This window comes from Cavia porcellus, unplaced genomic scaffold, assembly GCF_034190915.1.
Source record: "Cavia porcellus strain 051 isolate PalLab524CR breed Dunkin Hartley unplaced genomic scaffold, mCavPor4.1 scaffold_1, whole genome shotgun sequence".
Taxonomy (NCBI): domain Eukaryota; kingdom Metazoa; phylum Chordata; class Mammalia; order Rodentia; family Caviidae; genus Cavia; species Cavia porcellus.
Window position 1 is genome coordinate 65,180,692 of NW_026947484.1, and position 25,107 is coordinate 65,205,798.

A 25,107-nucleotide genomic window follows, 5' to 3' on the forward strand; every position below is an offset into this window, starting at 1 on the left:
AAGTACTGAGAACACGCTTTCCTGGATGGGCAGGAGCCCTTGGCTGCTGAACCAGTGCCCTAACCCGTTGACTGGAAGCATCAAGTGGGTACTGTTCTAACTGCCATCCCTAACCATACCTCTTCCCACATACACACCAGCAGTGCTGTTCAAAACAATATTCATTTGGGAGGAAAAATAGCTTCCACTATAAAGAGTAGCTTTTGCAGATAAGACACAAAGCATTAAGCCATTCTACACATAAGATTGTGAAGAGAAATTATTAAAATACATGTCAAACTGCCTTGAGGGAAACAAAATAGAGGCACAAACTGGTTGGTTAATGAAAACTACAAGGTCCCCAGCAATTACTGGCTTCAGGTAAGGTGGGATCCAGTACTCACAGAGGCCATTAATATGACTCCCTCTCCATCTGTAGTTTGACTCTCATGTATTGGCTTTGTGCTCCATCTGATCCACCCTCGTACCTCAGCACCACGAGCAAACAGAAGGCATAATTGTTTAACTGCTGCTAAATGAGTCCTGAAATTTAATCTCGCCATCCAGGTCTCTGGCCTAAGTCCATTCCAGGGCAATCATTTTGAGCAGAGGACATGGAGCATTCCGATGAGCCACACGGGAATAACAAGCCATCCTTGGAGGCAGAGCCTTGGTCAGCCACACCCAAAGGCAAGGCCTGAGAGTGAAGAGCAAGAGGACACTTGCAGTTCAGATAGCACAAGACAAGAACACGACTGACACTGAACGAAACAGACATCCAAAGACTCGACCCCTTTCCAAACAGAGGCTTTCCTGGATCAAATATAATTTGCCAGGATCAAATATAATTCAGGAGTAACAGAAACAAGGCAGAAGTGTTATCTGCCTAATTCCAATCGAGGTAGGCATATCGGCTGGCAGGGCCGCACTAACGAAGTACTACAGATGGTGCGGCTTAAGCAGTAATGCGCAGCCGCGCAATTCCGGAGGCTGAAAGCTCACCATGGAGGTGCTACTCGGACTGATTTCCTGAGTGTCTTGCTTTGGCCTTCCCTTTGTGCGAATCTATGTCCATGTCTGCTCGTAAGCACACTGGTCAGACCAGCTAGAGCTCATGGGACCTCATTTTAGCTTGGTTGGATCTCGAAAGCCCCACCTCCCGATACAGTCACTGCTAGAAGCACTGAAGGTTGTGACTTCAGTGTAGGAGTTCAGAAGGGATAAGAGTCAGTCCATGACGGTAGAGCACACTACACCAAGAGTGTTTGTGATTTCTTAATCGAATGAAAGGAAACACAGAAGAGAGATGTGTGCAGATCCGGGTGTGAGCGGCCACACTGCCGGGGCACATACAGGGCACAGAGCAACATGCATGGACCATCTAGTTGCCTCAGTGAGCACACACACTCCAGAGATGACCAAAAGAGATCAACTTCCTATTTTTCTCTCAAAATGACACAAATTATTTTATTAAAAGGGCTTAAAATCATATTTTTCAAAAAAAGCTACAAAGTGGCAAATTTTCCTATGAAATTCTTATCAAACAAGGCAAATCTTTTTTGCCATTTATACAAATGTCAGCTTCAGCATTATCTTTTCACACTCCTTTTGCACAGGGATAAGGAAGGGAAAGTACAGAGATTAATTTAGGTAACAATTACCATAATTCACAATTGCATTAGTACCTATTAAGGTTCATTGTTCTGTGGAAATTTTAATGATACATTCCTGAGTGAATAAAGGCAGAAGATGATTGGAAATAAAATTGTTTCTATGTATGCTGACAGGACTGCTGAGTGTAATTATACATTTTGGAGGCGACCTGTTTGGAGTTTACTCCGTAATTTTATGTAAATGTTAAATAATTTCATGTGTTCTTTCTCCCCAGTTAAATGCTAATTTGTGTTATTTCAACAAGGGGAGTGTCGCAAGGTTATTCACGGACTTTCTCTGCCAATAAGGCTGACTTCTGAAAGGTAGCAGCATGCCCTTCACAGTGCGGGAGGCATCTCTGCTTCTCCTCCTTTTCTAGCACCTTGGTAATGGGCGGCCAAGCTTTTGGTTACAAAACTCACTCTTCATTATTAAAGTCTGTAGCAAAAGCCCAAGGAGTGAGAAACTGCCCTCCTAAACATGACCCAAGCTCATTCATCGTGCTAGTTTGTGTCCACTACTTCAGTTCTAAACAGAAACAGTTGGACAAAAACGTTGCAACGTTCTCTGGTGTCTATTAAAAATGGAGACACAAATGGTTCTACGTATCAAGGTCTGCCCCAGTTCGTAGAGGCAAATAAGAATCCAGCAAGCTTGGCATGATGATGCATGTCCCAGTGTTCTGGAAGACTAAAGCAAAAGGTTTGCATGTCTGAGTCTAAGTTGGACAACTTAGCAATTTAGTGAAAATCTATCTCATAATTTTAAAAAATTTTCTTGTTAAGGGCTAAAGAAGTCCCTCAGTACAGAGGCCCTTAGTTCAGTACCCAGTCTCTTTTACACACACACACACACACACACACACAGAGGAACCAGCAGTAGAGGATGTTCTAAAGTGTGTGCTGAGCAGAGAAAAACTCCTGCTCTTCACACAGCCTCATGAACTGCAGAAGATTCCAGACTGCTGCAGTGTAAGGACTTTTTGTGTCTCAGAAGTGCTCACCATTACTACCGAAATGCACGTCAGAGATAGAACAAATGCAGATGAGAAAGGGAGAAGAAAGAAGCAGGACACCCATTCAACAGAGTTGAGAATTCTATAAAAGTTTTACCCATAATTTCACTAGTATGTTGCAAAGCAAATTAGTCAAAATAGTCCTCTGTTGTAAGACACCTTGCAGATGAGAATGAAACTGCCATGGAGCAATGATGAGTCAGGTTTCTGATGGACCCTCGAAAGTCATAAAGCAGAGGAAGCAAAGATGTGACAACCACTGCAAACTTACAAAGCTGGACGAGGCAGAGCCAGTCCCGAAGGGCGGCTTCTGTGAGCACCAGACCACGGATCTTGTCTCCCACAGAAAGCCCCACCCAGGGGTGCAGGCTGGAATACCCTTCCTGCTTCCTCTCCAGGACACAGCTGTGTTAGGAGGTGAAAAGAACATTGGGCATCAGCTCAGAAAGAGCTGGGGTGAGTTTTAGGCCTTCTGCTTACATTCAGGGCAATGCGGGCCACTTACCAACTTTAAACCATCTCTTTACCAAAGACTCAGCAATGATTGGCATCAAGGGAAAAGCAACAGTGCGGGTCACCTGAAATGGAATGAAAATGCAGAATCAGGAAGGTTTTTATTTTAAATCCTCTTTTACTCTGCTGATGCTCTTCTGGGACAGTTTGATCTTTCAGCCATAGAGAAAGTGGAGAATTCTTAAATGGATTAACATTTGTTCAAGATTTTAAAAATACTTCCTAGCAAAGCATTGTAGAATTATGCTGATAGCTGTCATGTGTAAACATAACTATTGTTCAATATTATGATAATCCAGACTATGAATTTCTTCATTCATTTGCAAAGTTTTAGTGTCACAAGTATCTGGAGATCAATACGCTACACTTCACAGTTCCTTGATCATAACAATTATTTCCATCTTAGTGATTGATCAGAATGTAAGGATCAGAGAGTGCTGATTTTTTCTATAAGTATAAAAGTTTACCAAGGTAATCTTATTCTGAAACAGAGTTCCCAATGATTGTCATCATGGGTATTGTCATCAAAATTCTCTCCTGGCATGGTGAACATTTTGTCGTGTATATATTGGCCATGTATTTCTTCCGAGAAGTGTATATTCATTTTGCTTGCCTATGTTTGGATTGGATCTTTCATTTTAGGGTGTCTGTTTACTTTGAAGGATCTAACTATTTTGAGAGTCATTTGTAGGAAAACAGATACACCTTGCAACCAAATTATTAAATGAAATAAATCAGACACATGAGCTCAAATATCTCATGGCTTCTGTTACATGAGAAATCCAAAATGTAAATACAGAGCAAAGTAAAAATTAAGTAATAGAAAGTGGGGAGCTAAATCTTTCTCCAAGGGGCGGGAATCAAGAGAAGCAGGGCGGAGCAAGGGAAGGGGAGAGGACAGAAAAAACTTTACAATGCGTTATATACATGAACCAACTCCTCACTGGGAATGCAAGCATAATGTTCTGCAAACACGTACTCATTAAAACGTTTTAAAAATTTTTAAAAATCACTGTCAGCAATCATTAATTGATTTCCTACACCAGCCAAAGGCTTTACTTTAAAAGCATCTTGTCACCTGATTGGATGAAACCAAAAAAGTCATCACAAACATTTGTAATTGTCTGAATTGCGAAGGTTGATGCCTGAATTGAATTTCAATTCTCTATGTGCATCTCTCTTTCCTTTGTGAGAGCTCATGTCTCCGACATCTCTGCCTTCTCTGTTCTCTTTATTCCAAACGTGCTTATGCCTCCTGTTCTACTAATGCAAAACATGTTTCATAGATAGCTTCCTCCATCTCAAGTTTTGCCAACTTTATCCCAGTTTCACAAACACATCTACAGAGATGTCACATGTAGCGATAACATGGCCTAGAGTAAGATAAAACATAAGCCAATCGTGGATAAATTTTAAAACAAGACACTATTTTGGTGATTCAGATAGCAGATGTCAACTCGGAATATATAGTGACACATATCAGGAGGCAACTGCTGCTGCGAATTTAGGAACTACAAATAACTATTGAATCATTTCCCAAACAACTCACCATGCTAAGGAAAAAATCAAAAATAGAAGTACATTCAGTACTTCGATCTGTCTCCAAAGTTAGGGCATTGATTGTACTTATTTTTATTCTCAAACCCTCTTTTTCCAATATCTGTTCAGCCTGTATTCATCAGCACCAGAAGTAAAAGTGCCCTTCTTGTCAATAGGTCTTTATATTAATAATTTTAATGTTTTATTTTCCAATAAAGCATTTAAATTCTTTCAAAATGTGAAGTGGATTTATTCGTTCGTCTTCCCCATTAGAATCAAGATGAAGCAGGGCTGTCTTGCACAGTGCTTTCGCCAGTACTAGATCATCTCTGGCATGTAGTGGATGCTCGATGATGCTTTGAAGGAATAACTGAAGTGTTACTTAGAGGTGTGGCATCTAGGGGCCAGAGAGTTACACAGGTGTCATCCACAGACATCTGGTCCACTGTCTACCAAAGGCAGAACTTCGGGTGACAAAGTAGTTGACAGGGTACAACACTGTAAGAGAAAGAGAGACTATAATGGGCTTGGATATTTGCTTCTAATTAAATTAGAGAACTTGTGGAGAGAAAATAATGAAATCAGGGCTTTAACTTCCCAGCTCACTTCTGGATAAGGGATCCAAATGTCCCTGTAAAATAATTATAAAATAACATTTTTTCTTCCTGTAGACACAAGGCCAGAATTTCTAAAAACTTCTAATCTTTGAAGTGTGACTGGATTACTGGGCAAACTGAATTCACAACCTTGAAGTTTGTTTCCAATGCTAAAATTAGAACTAAGAAAGGATGGAACCCTGAAAGCTGAAATGTTGACGAATGTCAGTGGTGCTGGAAACCTTGAACCCCTGAATTCCACAGCTTCTCCTCAATAAGTAAAATCACTTCCTCCTCAGCTGAAGTCAGTGCTCCTCTCCTAAAGACTCTAATTACCACTTACGAAACAGTCACCTTACCATGGCTTATTGATCACACACACACACACTACAAGATAAATAAGTGAATAAAACCTCATTCTCTTTTGATCTCTAAACAGGTCCAAGTCTCACCAGGCCCATAGTGTGTTACTGATAGTGATGCATGAGAAACTGTGAATCGCACCAGAATATTGCAGATGTCTATCAATTTGTATGTACACACACCTAAGAGACTTTCGGAAATAGGTTCTAAGGGACTGTATCGGAAGGAAAGTGATGTCATGTTGAACAAGGATTGTAACCATTGAAGCATTGTATCAACTTGAGAAGTTTAGAAGTATAAAGAAGTGACTCAGCAGGGGGCCATGATCCTCACTTTGTAAACGTCCTCATCCCTTGCAAGAGGAGGGCAGAGAGATGGTGTGAGTGCTGCACCTGCCCTAGGGGACGGTAGACTGCCCACAATCTAAAAGGCTTGCTCTTTTCTTATGCTCTGGCTGCTTTTCCTGGCTTCCTCCACTTGAAGTGTTGACCCTGCCTTGGAGCCAGCTGATTTTGGACTGAAACCTCCACAAACTGACAGCTAAATAAGCCTTTCCTTCCTTCATTTTGGTATGGGGTATTTTGTCTCAGCAATGAGAGAAAAAAAACTAAGACAAGGATTAAATCACTTATCTATGAGACCTCAGTCAAGATTCTGAATTCAGTGTGTGAGCTTGAGTAGCTCTCAGTTTGCTTGATTAATTGGCTGCAAGCTGGTGGACTAGAGTTCAAATGATGTATCACAGATGAAAATATCCAAGGCCTGGAAAAGTAAGAATGCTAGGATAGATTTATTATCTAAGGATTGCACACTCAACTTCTAAACTGTACCAAGGGATTTCCAATAGTCCCTTACCAATGCAAGCAGAATTAAAGTTACAAAAACATGAGTCCTAGCATCCTGGAAGCAGGCTTTTGTGGCACACCTGTAAGGACAGTGACTGGGACAATGGCAACAGGCTCCCTGAGATCAGTGCAGGTGGTGCAATCCGCAGTGGCAGAGGGCAAGCTGAGCACGGTTGTGGTGAACTGTGAAGAGCAGAAGCTGTAACCAGGCGGCTTCACCTGCAGAGGTAACCACAGCTGGCTGGTGCGTCACACACCCCTAGAACTGACCTGATCATGCAAAACTGCTCTTGGTTCACTGAATAAAATGGTAGCCATTATTGATTTCCTTTTACCTCATTTTGAAATCATGTAATGCTTTCATTCTTTTGTTTTGATTGGTTTTATTCTGTTTTGTTTGATTTTATTGTGTGATAATATACACAGCTATTTTGAAGAAAATGAGAGACCTTATGTGGCCATTGTTGGTTTCCTCTTGTCTTGTTTTGAAGTTCTATGTTGCTTGCATTGCTCTGTTCTGATTGGCTTTGTCCTGTTTTGTTTTACTTTGCTTTGTTTTATTCTCTTTAAAATAAAAAAGTCTAAAATTAATCACTGGAATAGATATTTTGTAGCCCTAAATCAATTTCTAGACTTGAGCTTCTTTTAGTTCTCACTTGATATCTTTAAATCCTGTCTACTATGGACATAAAAATTTTCTAAACATTTTATTTACATATAATTGCAAACTTACTGCCCAGTTGTAAGAAAATTAAAGAAGAACCCAATATTCTTTGCCTAGCTTCTCACACAGTTAGCATCTTGTAGATTTACTCTCTATATGTGAATAATTAAAATTTGTTTTCCTTAAGTTTTGAAAATATGTTGCGAGCAACGTGGTCCTTTGCCCCAAAGACCTTCAGAGTGCACACCAGGTAGACCTCCTTACACACCCACTACTTCTCGGACTGACATCATCAAACCCTGACTCCAGCAAATCTAATATGAGCACAGATATCGGCTTAGTCTGCTTCCTGCTTTCCAGTTTTGTTATTTTACCTAGTAACGTCCTTTATAGAAGCATTGTTCCCCGTCAAGCACAGGACCGAGCATAAGATCTCATACTGTACTCGGGTTCTACGGCTCTAAACCTCCTTTACTACTCTAAAATTCTTCAGCCGCTTTTTGTTTTTTCAAATACTGATCTTTCTTTGGAAACATATTTGCAGGTCATTTTTATTGCTCCCTTCTCAATTAAAACTTATTTCTTTTTGTGCAAAAAAAGGTAAAACAAAATTTCATAATAAAATAATCAGAGAATAACCATAGTTAATACATTGCATGCTGTTATATTTAAAGCAGTTACTTAGAGTACAAGATATGGGCATAAAACATTCACCCAACAATATTACCACAAACTTTTCTTTTTAATGAACTAAGAAACACTAATAATGTAACTATGTCTTATTTCGGTTTTTTCCTTTTTCCCTGCCTTCCTTTTCTCATTCTCACATTCTAGTTCCCTTTTCCAAACTTATTTCTAAAGCTTGACTCCATTCAGACTTTGAAGAATATTTTTCAGTAAGAGAGTCCTGAGTTTTAAAAGTCAGTTAGGGCCAGAAGCAGGCAGGACACAAATGCCAAAGCGCGAGACACTGGACCACGTTGGGAACCTGCACAACAGTCTTCTGGCAGAGGAGGGACAGAGAAAATGCTGTCTTAAAGCTAAGTCCTCAGTTAGGACTATGAAGAAGTTATTGTCACCAAAAATAACAGGACAAAACCCCTGTTACTTCTGGGAAGGCTGCATCAATGGGCAAGACTGAGTCATTAACATTATCAGTGCAGGATCTTAATAATGAATCTGTGGAATGGGGAGGAATTCATTATCAGGAAAACAAGACAAAAATGCTTATTTGAACTACTTTCTGCTTTTGTATGGTACACGGGGCCCCACCACTGTCCATTTCAAGTCAACAACAGAACACGGTCAGAAATCATAGGGGGTGCCCACTGATGCTCTCAGACATGGGTTCCCAACCGAATCCCCAGAAACACTGAAAATCATCCAGAAAAACAGGGAAGAATCAGTTTAATGAGAATTCTGGAAAAAAAGAGTCTACATCAACCAACTGAAGCCAAGTCAGGGAAAGGCAACCTCAGGGGCTGGAGAGTTCCACAGGATACGGCTTCCCTTCCCCAACCTCCAGCTCTGCGAAGGCCTGAGGAAGGCAGCCCAGCCCAGCTACCTGGGTCAGACCCTGGCCCCTGCTCTGAAGCGAGCACAGGAGATATTCGCTGAAATCACCATGCTTTCTATTCCAAATTGCCTTGGGCCACTTGGGGGACTAATATGAGCTTTTGCCTTCTTTTAGTCTAACCCAGAGGCCATTCCTGGATGGGAGGAACTCACAGAGAAGACTGTGAAGAACACCTGGAGCATCTGGGGATGTCGGGGAGACAGGCTGCTCTGTGCTGGCCATGCGATGCTCTGCAGCAAGAACTTCCTGTCTCCTGCACCGCCTCCGGAAGCCCTCCGGAAGCCCTCCGGAATGCAGCTTTGTGCAACTCCCTGTCAGATCTCTGTGGACATTTTCTTTACCCACCCATTCATTGATGGGCATCTGGGCTGTTTGCAGTGTTTGGTTATTACAGATTATGCTGCTAATGGAAAGGTGGTTTCTATATACAATGGAGTACTACTCTGTTGTAAAGAAAGATAAACTTGAGACATTTTAAGGTAAATGAACCCATTGTGAGCCCATAATTTTAAGTGAAATAAATCAGACACATACATTTAAATACCATATTTTCTTGTGTGAGAAACCAAAAGGATAAATAAGGACCAAAATGGACAATACATAATGGGCAGGAGAACAAAGGAGGGACGGGGGAAAGGAAGGAAGGGAAAAGAAACAAAAAGAAAATAGTAGGAAAAAATAGAAGCAAACCTTTTGTACATGGAGAGGAGAGGGAGAAGTGAAAACTTAGGGGGTTAGGAAAAAAAGAATTAAGATATAAGCTGCTTACAATGAATGTAATAAATATATGTGATAAATATGTACCAATAAAAAATAATGTTTAAATTAAACAAAAACAAGCAAATAACAATGACCTCTTTGGACAGGAATGAGTCTACAGATCATGCAGAGCATCCAAAAACCTTCGCTGGAGAAGCCAGAGAGGGAAGCGTCTGTGCCAGTGATGCCCGCCACATCCCCTGTCAGTTCTCTCTGACATCAGGCTCTTCTCTCGCCCCCACCCTCTCCCATGCCCCCAAGCCTCATCCTGCCCTTCTCTTCTCCTCACTCACAGTGTCTTCTTGCCCTACTTCTCTTCCTGGGATGTTTCTCACCCCAGTGATGTGAGGTTTCTTTCTAGCCCCGAGGCACACTCAGACACCAAGTCCTATTACCCAACCATCCCACCCTTTACCTGAGGCTGATGATGGAGCCCATCTACAGTGACTCACTGGACATAAGCCCCACTTCCCCTCCCACCATCCTGGAGCTCTCTGCCCCAGACAACTCTGGCTGATAGGCTCCTCACGACTTCAGCCTCGCACGTGGGCAGTTCAGAGTGCCCACAGCAGCCTTCTCCTGAAGGTGGCATCTTACTGTCCGAGCTCCATGCCCTCTTCCCGTTGGATCCTCCTGAAGAACCTCACATCTATGGATTCAGACACCGCTCTCTGGGCAGCTCTGCAGCAGTCAGATGGAAGCTGATGGCTTCCTCCTCTGTGATGTTCATGAGCACTGGAGATGGGAGTCATGGACCAAGGGGCCAGATATTGGACAAATGTTATTCTGGCTGTATCTGTGAGGCTAGTTTTGAATGTGACTGACTATGAATCAGTGGGCTCAAAGAATGGATTGCCCTTCCCCTGTGCAGGTAACCCTCATCCAAGCAACCAAAGGACTGAATAGGACAAAATCTGATTCTCCTGTAAGTTGGAAGAGAATTCTTCTTCCCTGATGACTTTGAGCTGACATCACACCTTCCTATCCCTCAGAGCTGAACTACAAGTGTTTTTCAGCTTTTGAATTGGCAGTTACCTTTGGCTCTTCTGGGTCTCCAGCCTTTGGATTTCAACTGAGTGCATGTGGGTGCTCTTGGGCTCCTGGCTTGCGAGCTGCGAAGGGTGACACTTCTCAGCCTTTAGAATCACATGAACCAATTCCTTTTGATAAATCCACTTCTCAAACTCTCTCCCCCTTCTCAATTTCTGTCTGTTTCTGTCTCTGTCTCTCTCTGTCTCTCTGTCTGTCTCTCTCTCTCTCTCTCTCTCTCTCTCTCTCTCTCTCTCTCTCTGTTTTCACACACATGCACATCACTCATCCTACTCATTCTGCTTCTTTAGAGAGCCTTGATTAACCCATGGATAACCTGAGTCTACCAGGTAAGTTTAAATTGAGAGTTTGTGGGTAATCATCACCAGTGTCAGGGTCACTGAAACCAAAGAGCTACTGAAGAACCAGTCCAGATCGAAATAAACTAAAACAACTCGACAACTACATAAAACGTACAATTCCAGACTGGAACTTTTTGCTATAGAGAACACTTCTTGAGATAACTTGAATAGTATCTGAGAATTAAATAGTATCTGAGCGCTAATTTCCTGGTTTCTGATAGCTGCATTGGGCTGTAAAGAGTATTTTCGTTTAGGAAATGCATACTAAACACCAGGGCAAGAAGCCTGAAGGTATCATGCAGGAAACATACTGTCAAATGTTGCACAAAAAATAATGTCTTTTCTCCTTGCTTCCTTCCTCCCTTCTCTCCATTCTTTCATCTCTTTCTTTCTTCTTTCCTTCCTTGGTTGTATTATGTGATTCACACACACATACACACACACACACACACACACACACACACACACACACACACACTGAGAATTATGTATTCTACTTCCATGTTTTCATTCATTAATCTTAACTCATTACCATGTGTGCTTTAAAAAACAGTTAACGTCTTACAGCTCCCCCAAAACAGTATTAAACGCAATGTCTTCAACTTCTGTTCTCTTGACTTGCGTGCCATTATCTATATTTATTCTACGTTTTACTTTCAACGCCACTAATGAAGCAACACTCTATAATTGTTCTTATAGCCCAATTATATTTAGCCGCATAATATTGGTTTTCCTTTTTTCTAATGTACAAATTTTAGAAAGTGCTTTAGTGAATGATTTTATTTTTGTTTCATTTTGGAGTCTCTAAAAGAAAGTTTTAATTTCATCTTTCCACTAAAATATATTTTACCTGGGAACCCAATTTGGCATTGACAGTTATTTTTCGTCATCTGATTTCCCTTGCTGCTATTGAACCATTAATTTTCATGTAGCTTTTGTTACTTAGAGGGTCATCTGTACTTTTCTCTAGCTACTTTCAACATCTTCTTATCTTTGCTATTTTGTAGTTTCTCTGAAGTGAATCTAGTCCTAGATTTCTTATTACTAACACCTGAATCCATGCCTTTAACCATTTCTTGAAAATACTCTTCAAATATTATGTCTCGTGTCCACCGCCACTGGGTGTGTGACAGGCTGTGAGGCTCCAGCCTCCGGACCTTCAGCCTCCTTTTACGTATCTTCATGTCCTTCTGCCTGTCTACCACACTCTATGTGACTTCTGATCTGTCTTCCAACGCAGTGATTTTTTTTTCAGTGTTAATTTTTTACGAAAGTTCATGAAAATTGTTTTATTTTGGCAAATGATACACACTTCCTTCAAAAAACAGTGCACAGCTGCTTTCAGCATTGTGCTTCACTGTGTCTGGAGTCTCATCGCTTGTTTAAGTCAGTGATATCTTTTTAAAATGTTTTAGTGATGTAATCAGAGTTAATATGCTATGCTAGAATATCTTATACAAAAATATTTGCAGCTCTTTTTTTCCAGATTTTTGCCCTGGTGGCTTATTTTGATGTTTTTTGATGACTCTGGGTTTAGACGGAGTTGGTTGACATGAATTTGTGGTTTTGCCTTTGTTTCTGCTGGCAACCAGAAGACACATTCTTCTGTCTTATACAACTTGCAGCATTTTTGGTTTTATAAAGGCAATTAATTGTCAGATTTACTACTTCATCATTAACCTGCAGCGTAATTCACCTTATCTGACGTTAGGAGTATTTTCCCTTCAGAAAATTCACATTTTATTTGTTTGCCCTTCATGGCTCTGCTTACAGCACACAGATTTTTACCTCTGTTTATTTATCGGTGCTGAGAGATTTCTTTTATTTCCTGGAAGCCCTGCAATGAATCCAAAAGTGTATTTGGTGCACAGTACAGTTGACTTCCAGCCGAGAAGCCCTTGAGGGTGTGTGCTTCCCAGAAGTCCTCGGTAACTCCAGTCCATGAATGTCATCATCGAGGCTCTGCATGCACCCCACCTCGGGCTCTGACTTCAGACCCCCAGAGCCCTTTCTTCCGGTGTCCCTGCACTCTGAACTCCAGACCATCTCCTCAGCCCCATTCATTTCCTAGTCTGGTGGCACTTTCTTGATAAAGGCCATGATGAGAGCCAGCCTGTTCCATCCAGAATCGTCTAGAAAGAAAACAGACTCTCCAGTAGCATGTCCTGCACATTTGCCTCAATTCCTTAATTTCTACGTGGGAAAGTCTCTCCTTTTATCAAAGTTTAAGAAAGCTACTAGCAAATGACATAAGCCATACTCAATCACAGCCTGAAACTGCCCCAAATCACTGTTCGCTTTTGAAAATCAGCTCTTATTTCAAAGTCAGCTTGGTGGATACAAATCTTCCCGTGCTTCCACACATTTTCCGCTGCTGTTGCTTCTCCTTGGATTTTGACTTCCTTCATGGCCTTTCCAATACACTAGTTTGTCAACATCTTATTATAAGAGTGACCACACTCCTTCCCTTCAGTGTCCAGACCCCTGATAAAAATCAGTGAGTGTGACTTTTTTCACCCACAGCTGTGGTGCTGCTTGGCCAGTCACAGGGAGCACACTTACGGACGCAGGCTAATCCAGAAGCAGGTGACCGTAGTAAGCACAAGGCCAGTGTCACACCAATCCCCCGGAGCCACACTGAAGCTGGGCAACACAAGTGCTGCCTTCTCAAATGTTGCTAAGCCAAACTGTCCCATGAAGGCTGCGTCAACCTAAGTGCTAGAATGAGGTGGAACATGTGTGGATTGATCATCCGGCAGCGGGCTGGGGACATAGCTCAGAAGCACAGCACCTACCTGGCAAGCGTGAGTTGTGAGTTCAATTTCAAGTACCAAAAATCAATAATAATAAATCACCCAATAGAATATTTCTTTACACCTTTTAAGATATTTTAATTGATCATAATGAACTAAGTTTTATGTTTTTAAAGAAATAGTTCTAATGAGAAATTTTGTGTAGATAAATTGTCTAATGTGAGCAATTACCTTCTAAAATTTTCTAAACAGTTTTACAGTTTTTTTACAGTGGGAAAAAAAATCTAACAAGCCAGTGCTTTTCTTTCTCTTTAATAATAAAATTGGGTAAACAAAATTTTAACTTATTATAGTTTTAACAATTCATAAGTGTTATTTAAATCTTCCTTACAAGTTTTTTTGCATTTTGCAAAAACAGCATTTTGAAAAAAAAAGTATTATAAATTAACTTGAAGTTTTTACTGTAGTTTCTCCCTGGTAAAAAGCCTTTTAGAGAGGAAAGAGACCCACAGATTTGGTAACTTTATGATCAGGAATTAAAAGCTTTCATTGGGATAATGTTTCAATCTAAATGTCTCTGCTGTCAACTACAAAAACAACAATTTAACTGAAATCCCATAAAAACCTATCATAATTTTTGTACTTAAAAATTAAATTGACTTAGTAAGATTCTCATAGAAGTTCTTTGGTGCATTAAAACTGAACATTCACTTTTTTAAATTGTAAAATTAATTTTAAAATGTTCATATTTCCCCTCTGGTTAATAGATAAATAGGTCAGGATAATGGTAAAGCCCAGCTTCTTAGAAGAGTTCTAAAATCATATAATTTAAACATCTCTTCCATAAATAATGCCATATATACAATGGCAAATTTTTATATTAGAATCCCCTGCTTTTCCACTTAGCTATAAAAATTAATTTTACATGCTGAAATTTAACAAAAATATCAAAAGCAAAAAAAGCAATTTGAGTATATCTTTGTAAGATTTTTATATAAATAAGCTCACTAAGCAAAACAATTACCTTTGATAGGATATACTGATTACAAACCACGATCCCATACTAAGATACTGCCTCATAGCATCTCGGCCATCATGCTACAAATAGTTATTTACCTATATTTCTGATAGAATGTTTCTGCTTATTCGTGTTAGGCTTGACTTTTAAAACAGATCCATGGACTATTCCAAATTAAACTTGGAGTCCAAGTTTGGGAACTCTCAAGAATTTTCTGAGAACAAGAGAAACTTACAAATGCTTCCTTCTTATATAAGAAAACCCATGAGCATGTACACACCCTCACAAACATGTACCCAAATTATCACGTCACGTCACATAAAGTAATGGATTTTTATTTTAACAATATTTGTTAGCTCTACGTACTATGGGCATATTTACATGGGCAGGCAATAAAACTCACAGGGCCATCGGTACGCATTTCCTGCAGAAACTGACACCCTCCCAGTTCCATGAATTGCTGTTAATATGTGTGTGGTAGTCAATGATCTGAGAAAGACTGAATTACAAACTTTAAAGCTTTGTATTATAGGACTTCTTAGAGCCTTAATGAGGTAGTGAATATTGTGGTTCTGCAGAAATACTCAGAAGTTGTGAGGTTTCCAAGTTTGACTTTAATGTCAAAATATCTTTAAAGGCCAAGCAAAACTTACTCGAGAAAAGCTAAATTGAATTGACATTACAAGAGTATTAAAAGAATGAGACAAAATAATTTATGTAAGTATTTAATACTTTGCCTAGTACACAATGGGTGTGCAATAAGTGTCTTTATGATCAGAATCTTGGATAATTTATGGAAAGCAGTTCAGATGTAGTAGGAGGCACAGATCATCTTGAAGGGATTGGAATTACCTAAATTTCGTTGGTCAAGGCCATCTTTTACATGAACAGTGCCACATCCATAAAGGCAAAATTGTGTCTTAGGACCCCCTATTTTCCTGTTAGCTGGATCTGTTAATTTTCCTCTTTGTAGCGACGATAATAAAATTGTGTTTATATTTCCTTGTTGGATACAGAAGACTATAAAGTCAAAGCCAAAACCTCATACTCAACTACTGCCATTCCTGAACTCCACTTGTGACTTGTTGAAACAGCTACCCACATTGCTTTGGCCCTCTTTCAGATGACTCTATGCATATATAATTCAATACAAATGGATTAGAACGTAAAACCTTTCTGAGGCTGGACTTTATTAACTTATTAGTACATAGTCAGCATATAGAATGTTCTTATTCTCCTGCAGTTGTTAGGATCTCACTGTATACATGGGACACATGTGCTATATCAGCCTCCTTTTACGGAATTGGACACAAATGGCTGAAGAAGCCTCCATGGATACACTGACAGGAACAAATCTATTGGAAAAAATGGAAAGTAAACCTAGACTGAAGGCATTTAAATTCAAATAAAACCCAAACATAAATGAATAAAAATTTGTTCTGAGAAAAAAAAAACTATTTGTGTTCAGAAAAAAAATTTTTAGCCCTCAAATTCCAGTTTTTAAGCAAAGATACATGGCCATGGCTTGGCAGTGAGAAGCAGTACACTTCTCAAAGACAGCTACTGCCCTCTCGGGTGGCAGAAGGGCTAGGAGACAGGCTCTGGGCGACACTGACCCAGGAGAGCCAGGAAAGGAGCACACGTGTAAATGAACCGAGAGAGGGTCTCACTGACTTCGTTGTGAATTCCAGCTGATAACCCTGTGCAATTTATTTAATCTTGCTGAGCTTCGATTTCTTCACTTGTAAAACGAGAATAATTATACCTATCTGACAATATTGCTGAGACATCTAGTAGCTAAAATGTATTAAGGACTTGCTGCAGATCATGAAATTTTTAAAGTACACTTGGCATATTCTCTAATTTAATCTCAAAACAAACCTTCATCCTACCCGATCTTTAACAGTATTAAATAACTTGCCCAGGGTCACACATCTAGTAAGAGATGTGCTGGGATTAGAAGCAGAGTCATCTGTTTTTCTAAAAATAGAAAATGAGCTTGAATGAGGTACAATTCAGATCCTATGAAATTCATCATGTTAAAATGTGCAGTTTAGTAGCTTGTAGTATATCCCAAAGGCTCTGCAATCATCGCTTCCATCTGATTTCAGAACATTTTTATTGTTCCAGTAATAAGCCCCATATTTTGAACCGTTCCTCTCAATTCTCCCCTCCTTCTAGTCTCTGGGAATCATGAATTTACTTTCTGTCTCTATGGACTGCCTTATTCCAGATATTTTTAATAATGGGTTCATCAAAGTATGTGCTCTTTTGTTTCTGACTTTTAAAATTTAGCAGGGTTTTGCCATTTGTCTATTTTGTAAAATATAGTGATACTTTGTTTCTTTTAGTACCCAAATAATATCTCACTGTATGAATATAGATATCTTGATTACCCATCTGTCTGTTGATACATATTGTGTTTGAATTCCTTTCATTTTAATAAATGCAGCTGTGAACACATACACAACTTTTGTAGGAGTATGTGTTTTCAGTTCTCTCTGTATCTCAGAGTGAGATCTCTGGATTATCTATGGTATAGTTTGGTTCTGGAATGTTCTCCAGTGGGTCATGTGTTAAAAGCTTGCTCTCCAGTCCCCAGTACTACCGGAAGATCCTGGAACTGTTAAGAGGTGGAGCCTAGACAAAGCACTTAGCTCATTGTGGGTGGCCCTGGAAGGAGACTGTGGAACTCTGGTCTCCTTTTCTCCTCCTTTCTTTTCCTGGCTGCCATGAGATGAACCACACACTTCCACCATGGTGTGCCGCCTTCCCATTGGCCAATGAGGGCAAACATTTTAGAGGCCAACGACCCAAACTGCAGCCCCAAATCTACTTACTTATCATGAAGTGCCAATACTCCAATTAAACTTGAATACCAACATGTTAGATTAGGAAAAACAACTCATACATTAACATCTGTCTTAAAAGAAAAACTTAGTAACACATATGTGGTAGGTTTGTTACCTCTGCCACATGGTCAAAAGCAACAGGTTCAAGTGAACGTGGACTAGATCCTCCCAAACTGTGAGCTGAAATAAACCTTCACTTGTTGGAAATTGATTACCTCAGAACTTATCCTAGCACCAGAAAGATGCCATGCATTATGGTCACTGTGTGTTCAATGTTTCAAGAAACTGCCCCCACAGTGACTGCAGTATCACACATCTGTACCGGCAGGGCATGAGAGTTCCATGTGTTCCACATCCTCACCAACATTAGTAATTTTCTGTTCTTTTTTTAAAAAAAACAAATATCAGAGGAAATCCTAGAAGATGTGAACCAGCATCCTGTTGCAACTCTGATAAGAACTGGGGTGGATTTGTAGGCCATTTCTATAAATTCTTTAGAGAAATATCCATTAAAGCCCATTGCCCATTTTGTAATTGGGTTTCATCTTTTTACTGTAAAGTTGTGTTAACTGTTCTCATAGCAAGTCCCTTCCTAGATATGTGATCTACAAATTTTTACTTCCCTTCTCTGGATTACCTTTGTTCACTTCTTGGAAGGACAAAGGGTTTTAACTTTGTTGGAGTCCAATTGATCTGTTTTTTGGTTTCTTCAAGTCATCTAATTTTGTAGTTCTTCCTCTCACACTACTGTTTCTTCCACACGAGATTAGTTATGCAAAGTCCCTGCCACGGCATCTGATACATCATAGAATTTCAATGAATTTTAGTTCCTTCTTTCTGCACTCAGGAAGCCAAGGAGAGAAGAAGCTTGGATGAGGCAAATGGCTGGACTCAAATAAACCGAGAGAAATGTCCAAAAGCTGAAATAAGTGAGGAGAGCGAAGGGGAACGTAAAATCAGCTGACTGTGACAACTGGTTAGACACAGAGGAAAGGACACCCACTGCTCTTGTTGTTTTTGTGATTGTTGCCGTTGCTGTTGTTGCCGTTGTTTTCCAGACCAGGCGTTCACAGAATGGAGTTACGAGCAAGAGGTCAACTTGCCATGCAGGTGGGACGTTCAGGAGAAGACACGCAGAGATCAATTGGAAAGAGAGGCTTTTGCAAAAGAATATATAGATTTGTTGATGAGTTTGAACTTGAAATGAATTTCAAGGGTTATAAGCTGGAACATGATGGGATATTTTAAAACCATGAACAAAGTGGCTCCACACTCCGTCTTCAGACCCTTCACTGTTTCCCTGCTCCCCTGAAATCAGCCTCAGTCCTGTCTATCAGACATGGCCACAGAAAACCGGCAAGGAGCAGACGTCAGGTGGGCATCATCTAGCGCTGCCTGAGACAGGCCTGTGGCAGGGTGGCCTCCAAGCTCCAGGCACCTGGGATCGGTGACTTCCTTGGTTTCCCGAGAGCAATGCAGAAGCCTCAGCACTTTTTCTGGCTACAACATCCCTGCATTTGTTGCTCCTGGAGTTTTCTTAAGTATGTCTCAAGCTGCCTAATACCCCTCTGCTAGAAATCTCTATCATCTCTTTCTGCTTGGATAGCAAGAAGGGATTCTGTTATTCACAGCATGCTAACTTGACCCACGTTTAGCCTCTGTAACATACACCAAGACGTGATCTTACTTCATCGGTGCATCTGTTTCTGCCATTAGTTTTGAACACAGTACTTCTCCCCTCAGGAAGAGTGTGCCCCACCCCTGGGATACGCACAACGTCTCCAGATGTTTGGGGCTGCTGCCGACACCTCTGGAGTGGGTCATGGTGCTGCCAAACACCTAAGATACTCCCACACCCCGAGAGTAGGGGAAATGACTCAAAGTGTCATTTTTGCTGAGTACACATGCTAAGCCTGCCTTAGGGGACGTGAGGGCAGAAACCAGGATGCATTTGTCACTGCAGGCCCAGAGGGAGTTTGGGGAATCATTGAGGGACAGATGAGGACTAAGGCAGAGAGCCCTTCATTCCGCATCACTGTTTAGGGGTTGCCGCAGAGACCACGCACTTTCTCTTACTCTGATTTTTATGCCATTTACAATGTCTTTGTTTCACTCCAATCCATTAAATGTAAGTGATGCTGAGGGCTTTCTACTTGGCCCTTTTCTTTTTCTTTAGTTCCTCTTTCTCTCTTTGGGGTCTTCTCCTGCTCACAAGCCTCCTAGGTGGTCTCATCCAGCTGTAACGCTCACTGCTAGGTGTATTTGAAATGACCCTACAGCTTTGTTTTCAGTTTGGATGTCTCTCAGACTCCAGAGCAGCCCCTCCACACGTGGCTTTCCATAGCCCCTTCCCCACTCCAAACCCATCACTTACCTTTCTTCCCACAATAAACACAGGTGCACACATCATAAATCCTTCCTGCTTCTGCATGGCAGTAAATGAATTGTCAAAGACCTGGCTGCCCAGAGAAAGCAATGCCTGGACTCTGCCTCTCAATTCTATCCTCAGCCTTTAAAATGTGTAATAAATCTGCTTCGTAAATACCCTAAACAGACAGCGCATCTGTATCTACTCTCCCACTAAACTGAGCAAAATACCTGTTACCCGGATATTTCTGGTCTTGTAGCCGGCCTGCTTGTCACTAATACTGCCCCTTCCCATCTGTTCACTAGATGACTGCTTAACCTTTCTCCAAGAAATACCTTTCAATCCCACAACTGGTCTATTGGGAGAAACCCAAACCTCCTACCTTTAACATGCAAGGGAACTGATGATCTTGCCTCTGTGTAACTCTTTAACCCACCTGTGTAATGTTCTTCTTTACTGAGTTTCCTTCCGCACCTCTCTGCATATGCTGGTGTCTGGAAGTCTTTTTCTCACATTCCCCCTCAGTTCTCCTCACGTGTTGTGAGCATCAGTTCTATCTAGTAACACTCAGCTAGACCATAGTATCCAGTTATTCAATCCCTAACCTGGGTGTTACTGAGAAGGTATTTTTTAAGATATGATTAACGTCTATAGGCTTTAAGCAAGGGAAATTGGTCCAGATCATCTGGGTAGGCTTCATCCAAGCATGTGGAAAGTTTTAAGAGCAAAACCAAGTGTTCTCAGCTTTAGCTCCTACTAGAGTTTCCAGCTACCCTTCCTGATGCTCCATAACCCAGATTTCAGCCCTGCCTTATCAGTCCCACAGTCACACTCACTTCACACACACACACACACACATACACACACACAAACACGTACACACACTATAGGCACCCCACCCCGCACTGGGTCCTGCTCTCCACTGCAGAAGTAGTGGCCAACCCATGGAATCAGAGCCTGTGTTTGTAGCTTCTGCTCTCCTAACAAACAGAGTTACACTGCCTTATCCTGCAATCTGAACAGGTAGCGGCTCTTCTCCACCCCTGCCTAAGATTGCACTCGGGGATGGGATGACACCATCTCTGACCAGCAAGCGTCTTCTTGGATGAGAGGATGAGGACTCATTGACCACAAGCAGAAATAAGATGCTCTGCTTCTTTTTTCCTTTCTTTCTTTTTATTTTTATTTATTTATTTTTTACTTTGCACGTGTGCTTCCTTCTAGTTCTACAGATAAGGGGAATGAAGACCTCACTCCCTGTGTCCCACTTCCCCTGCCTTTCTGGGAAAGACCAGGTTAAAAAAGGCCTTGAATAGCAAGATCAAACATCTGAACTTAGCAACCATCGGCCCTGAAAACTGAGAATTCTCTGCCTCTGCAGAGAGATCCTAAAGCAGTTGCCACCCATAGAATCATCATTAAAAAGGACTCATCACTCACTTCAAACCTCAAGACAAAGAGCAGCAAGAAGCAGAGGTAAAAAGCTCTTATTTGGTTCAGTAAGTTCTTGAGCCATCTAAGTTCTCTAGAAGTTGTGGAGTCTCACAGGACCTTTCCCAGGTTTAGTGCCATAGGAAGAGCTGAGTCCTTGCCAGAGCTAAGACCTGCCTCAAAAGGACCAAGGGACAAGAGAGGAGATTCCAGATGGATGACATTTTTAGCAAGCTGGGTATAGGAGTCACAGCAGGATTTGCTTGGCTTTTCTCCTGTGTCATCTGCTGTGGTCTTGATGGCCCAGGACATGGGCAGTTAACAAGGGACTTTGTGCTCCATCATGGTCAGCTTATTACAAGCCAGGAGAAGTAAGAAGAAAAAAGAAAACCCCAGGAGAAGAAAAACATGAGAAAAGGAAAAGCTTGGGGATTGTGATTCTTCAAGCATCACTGAGCACAGGTTGATGGGGTTCCATGAGCCAAAATGAGATAAAGAAATCTACTACTCCGGAAAGTACCAGTGTGTGTTTCTCCAAAGATTCCGAAGTGAAGTTTGCAGCAGCCGCTCAGATGAGGAAGCTCTGGCCTTATGTAAGGCTCGGGGAGGAGCATATGGCAGAGTGCTGAGCCTTGGGGTGGAAAATTCTCCCAACTGAGTTTAAGTGAACATGTTGTATACTCCAGGCATCTGGCACAGAGTAACTGGCATGCAGCAAATCCACAGACAAGATGATACTTTTCTCTGCTACTTCCTCCACATAACGACACCAGCTCTCTGCTTCGATCCATTGCTAGCTGAAGGCAGAGGGGAACGTTGCTTTTTATGTGTGATGTTCCTTTGTCATAGGGACCAACATAAACTGCGGGTCCGGTACTCTTATCAGTCACCCCAGGAGTCAGGTGAGCTCTTGACCACTGAAAAGCTGGGACTCCTCAGAGCACTGAGGTGGGAGGAGTCCACCCCCAGACCCCACTCCGAGGCAGACGCAGCAGCTGCAGGAACTCTCAAAGACCTTACAGCCTGTCGCAGCTGGGCAAAGCCAGGTCTCTGAGCCGATGTGAAAGGGAGGGGAAAGGTATTTGAGAAGTAAGTTCCCTTGGTTTACAAGGCAAGAGGACTTCTGTTTTTATTTCATTCTTAAGATCTAATTTCCTTGAGGACTTCAGGAGTGGGAAAAATGACCCACTGTTCCTATTTGGGGAATCAATAGGACATTATTTAGAACCACTCTGTAATCTCACATGAGTTATTCTGGCTAAAGTACATGGGTAGAATGTGAAGAGTTCAGCTGAAAATCCAACTTGTCCTAGGAAACAACTTAATGTCCTTCGATGACCCTTCCATGTCCTATTGGGGTAAAACCTGAATCATCCAGGATCACTGACACCAGGAAAGGCTCGCAGTCGTGGTGAGTACTGGAAAGTGGCCTGGATGGGCACCTAGATGTGCTGCTGCCCACTTCTCTCCATGTCAGCCATGGCCTGACTGTCAGTCTGCAGGCTTATGAGGGAGCGGAATGCAGAGTTCAAGGCACTGGGTCACTTCTCACGCTGTCCCTCAGGCTGTCTGCCTGCGTGCTGAAGTAAGAGTAGGTCTCATCCTCTACTTATGCCTTTACCCCTCGCTCCTCAGTGGAGGCAAGGAAGCCCAGCAGGCACCAAGTGAAGCTGCAGGTCACAGATGCTGCTCACCCGGCCCTCAGGCCCCAATCACTTACACCCTTCTAGGCCTAGCAACACTGCTTGCCTTACTTGGCTCTGCACACCAGAGGCTTAGACCCAGTTCTGCATCTGGAAATCCACAATCCAGAAGTTAGCAGGCTGGGCTCCCCCGAGGCCTCTCTCCTTGGCCTTCAGGCAGCTGTCTCTCCCTTGTGCCTGCCCTGGTCTCTTTTCTGTGTGGTCCCCATGGCCTCCGAGGAAGAGAAGGAGGAGGAGGATACCAGTGGTGCTGGCCGACCCTGACACGTTTGGATGTGGCTGAGTGTCCCTGGGACTTTCCGTGCTGGGCTGATCTCCAGCTGTGAAGTTTTAGAGGACAGAAAAGCAGACTCAGTTGTTTAGGGGCCATGACTCAGAAAGGTGATTAGGAACAAAGTCCTAGGGGCAGAGCCCCTGAGACAGAAGCCTGGCAAGGCGGAGCAGAAGACAGGAGCATCTTGCCGCCACTCACCGGTGAGGCGCTGCTCTGCTTCAGCTCTGCCAGCTGAGGGCATCACTGGAGCCCAGCAGAACGGCTGCCCAGTCTTGGGTTGTGAGCCTACCCTGTCCGTACCTCCTGAAAATGGGCCTTGTTCACAGTACCATGTCATTAGCAATAGAAACTGGACTGGTAAGAGCCTAGCCTTCTGCCTCTGAAGACCCTGTTTGGAAATACAGTCACATGAAGGGTGAGGGATTTGACAAGAGGTTTCCAGGGCGGGAGGGTGCAGTCTGTGCATAACTGTGGTCCTCCTGCCCCAAGACTCTGCACTTCCTTTCTGCCTGGTCTTGGCATGATGAGCTCTCTCTCATCCATCAATCAGTTTGAATGCTGCATCTTTGCAAAGAGGGTCCAGCCATGAGCGCATCCCACACCTCCAGTCACATCATCTGCTTTGGTTCCATGGCAGCGCTCGCGCCTGCTGCTGAGAATCACAGATCTGTGTTGACTTGGTGGTGGTTTTTCTCCATCAGCATGAAAACTGTGAGAGCACAGGCCTTGCATGTCAGGTCCCTCCGGGTGACCACTGGGTCTCCCACTCATTCCTAGTGGCAGAGGGGAAACATTTACTGGATGACAGAAACAGAATTGGCCTCTGAGTTAGGGTAGCACATCCATTCATAATGAGTAAGACAGACAGATTTTCAAGCTGAGAAATTCCATATAACTGATACCAAAAGGAGATCAGAGTGCAGCTCCAGGCCAAGCCGCAAGGCATGAAGAACTTTCAGTACCATGAAGCCCTGGCTGAGCGGCCTTCCAAACAAGGAACACGGTTCCCACCACCACCACCACCGCCGCCACGGTGCTATCCGTGGCCTGCACGCCCATTTCTCCACTGCTATGGAGACCATACCCACCAGTAGTTGTCAATTTTAGGAGCAAAATGGTACCTGATTTTAATTTTCTTCTCTAACAATGGATAAGACGGTCTATCTTTTAATTTGCTGTTAACCAATTCACTTTCCTGCCACCTACCTTTTCATTTTTTTAGTTTTCTATTTTCTTTCACATTTTACTTATTGATTTGGAAGAACATCTTGAATCTAAAGCAAAATGCCTCATTTATCAAAATAAAATGTGTGTATGTGTGTGCGTGCGTGTGCACACACATACACACACACACACACACACACACACACACACACACACGCGCGCGCGCGTGCTCTAACCCAGGAACTGCACTCTGAGGAAGTTAGCCCACAGATAACTGGGAGTGTTGCACAAATACATCTGTACATGGATGTTTACCCAGGGTCACTGTGAGCCTCCAGATGAAATAAATCTATGTGCTCATTCATAGGAACAGGCTACACAAATGATTCCAGACTCAGATAGGGAACACTAAACAGCTGGGGAAATTTTTAGTAATGCTTCATGTCTGAAATACATTCAGCTAAAAATTAAATTGAAAAATAATTCTCATAGTTTAATTGTGTTTCCTTAAGGGGATCATCTAGGTGCAAAAAGTGCCTGCAAGAGAAACTATCAGTAATGACTGACAGAAGGGGAAGTGGGTAAAAGGGGTTTATATTGCATCTGAAAGGTAACACCTCTATAAAGGTTCAAACAGCTTTTGGGTTTTTA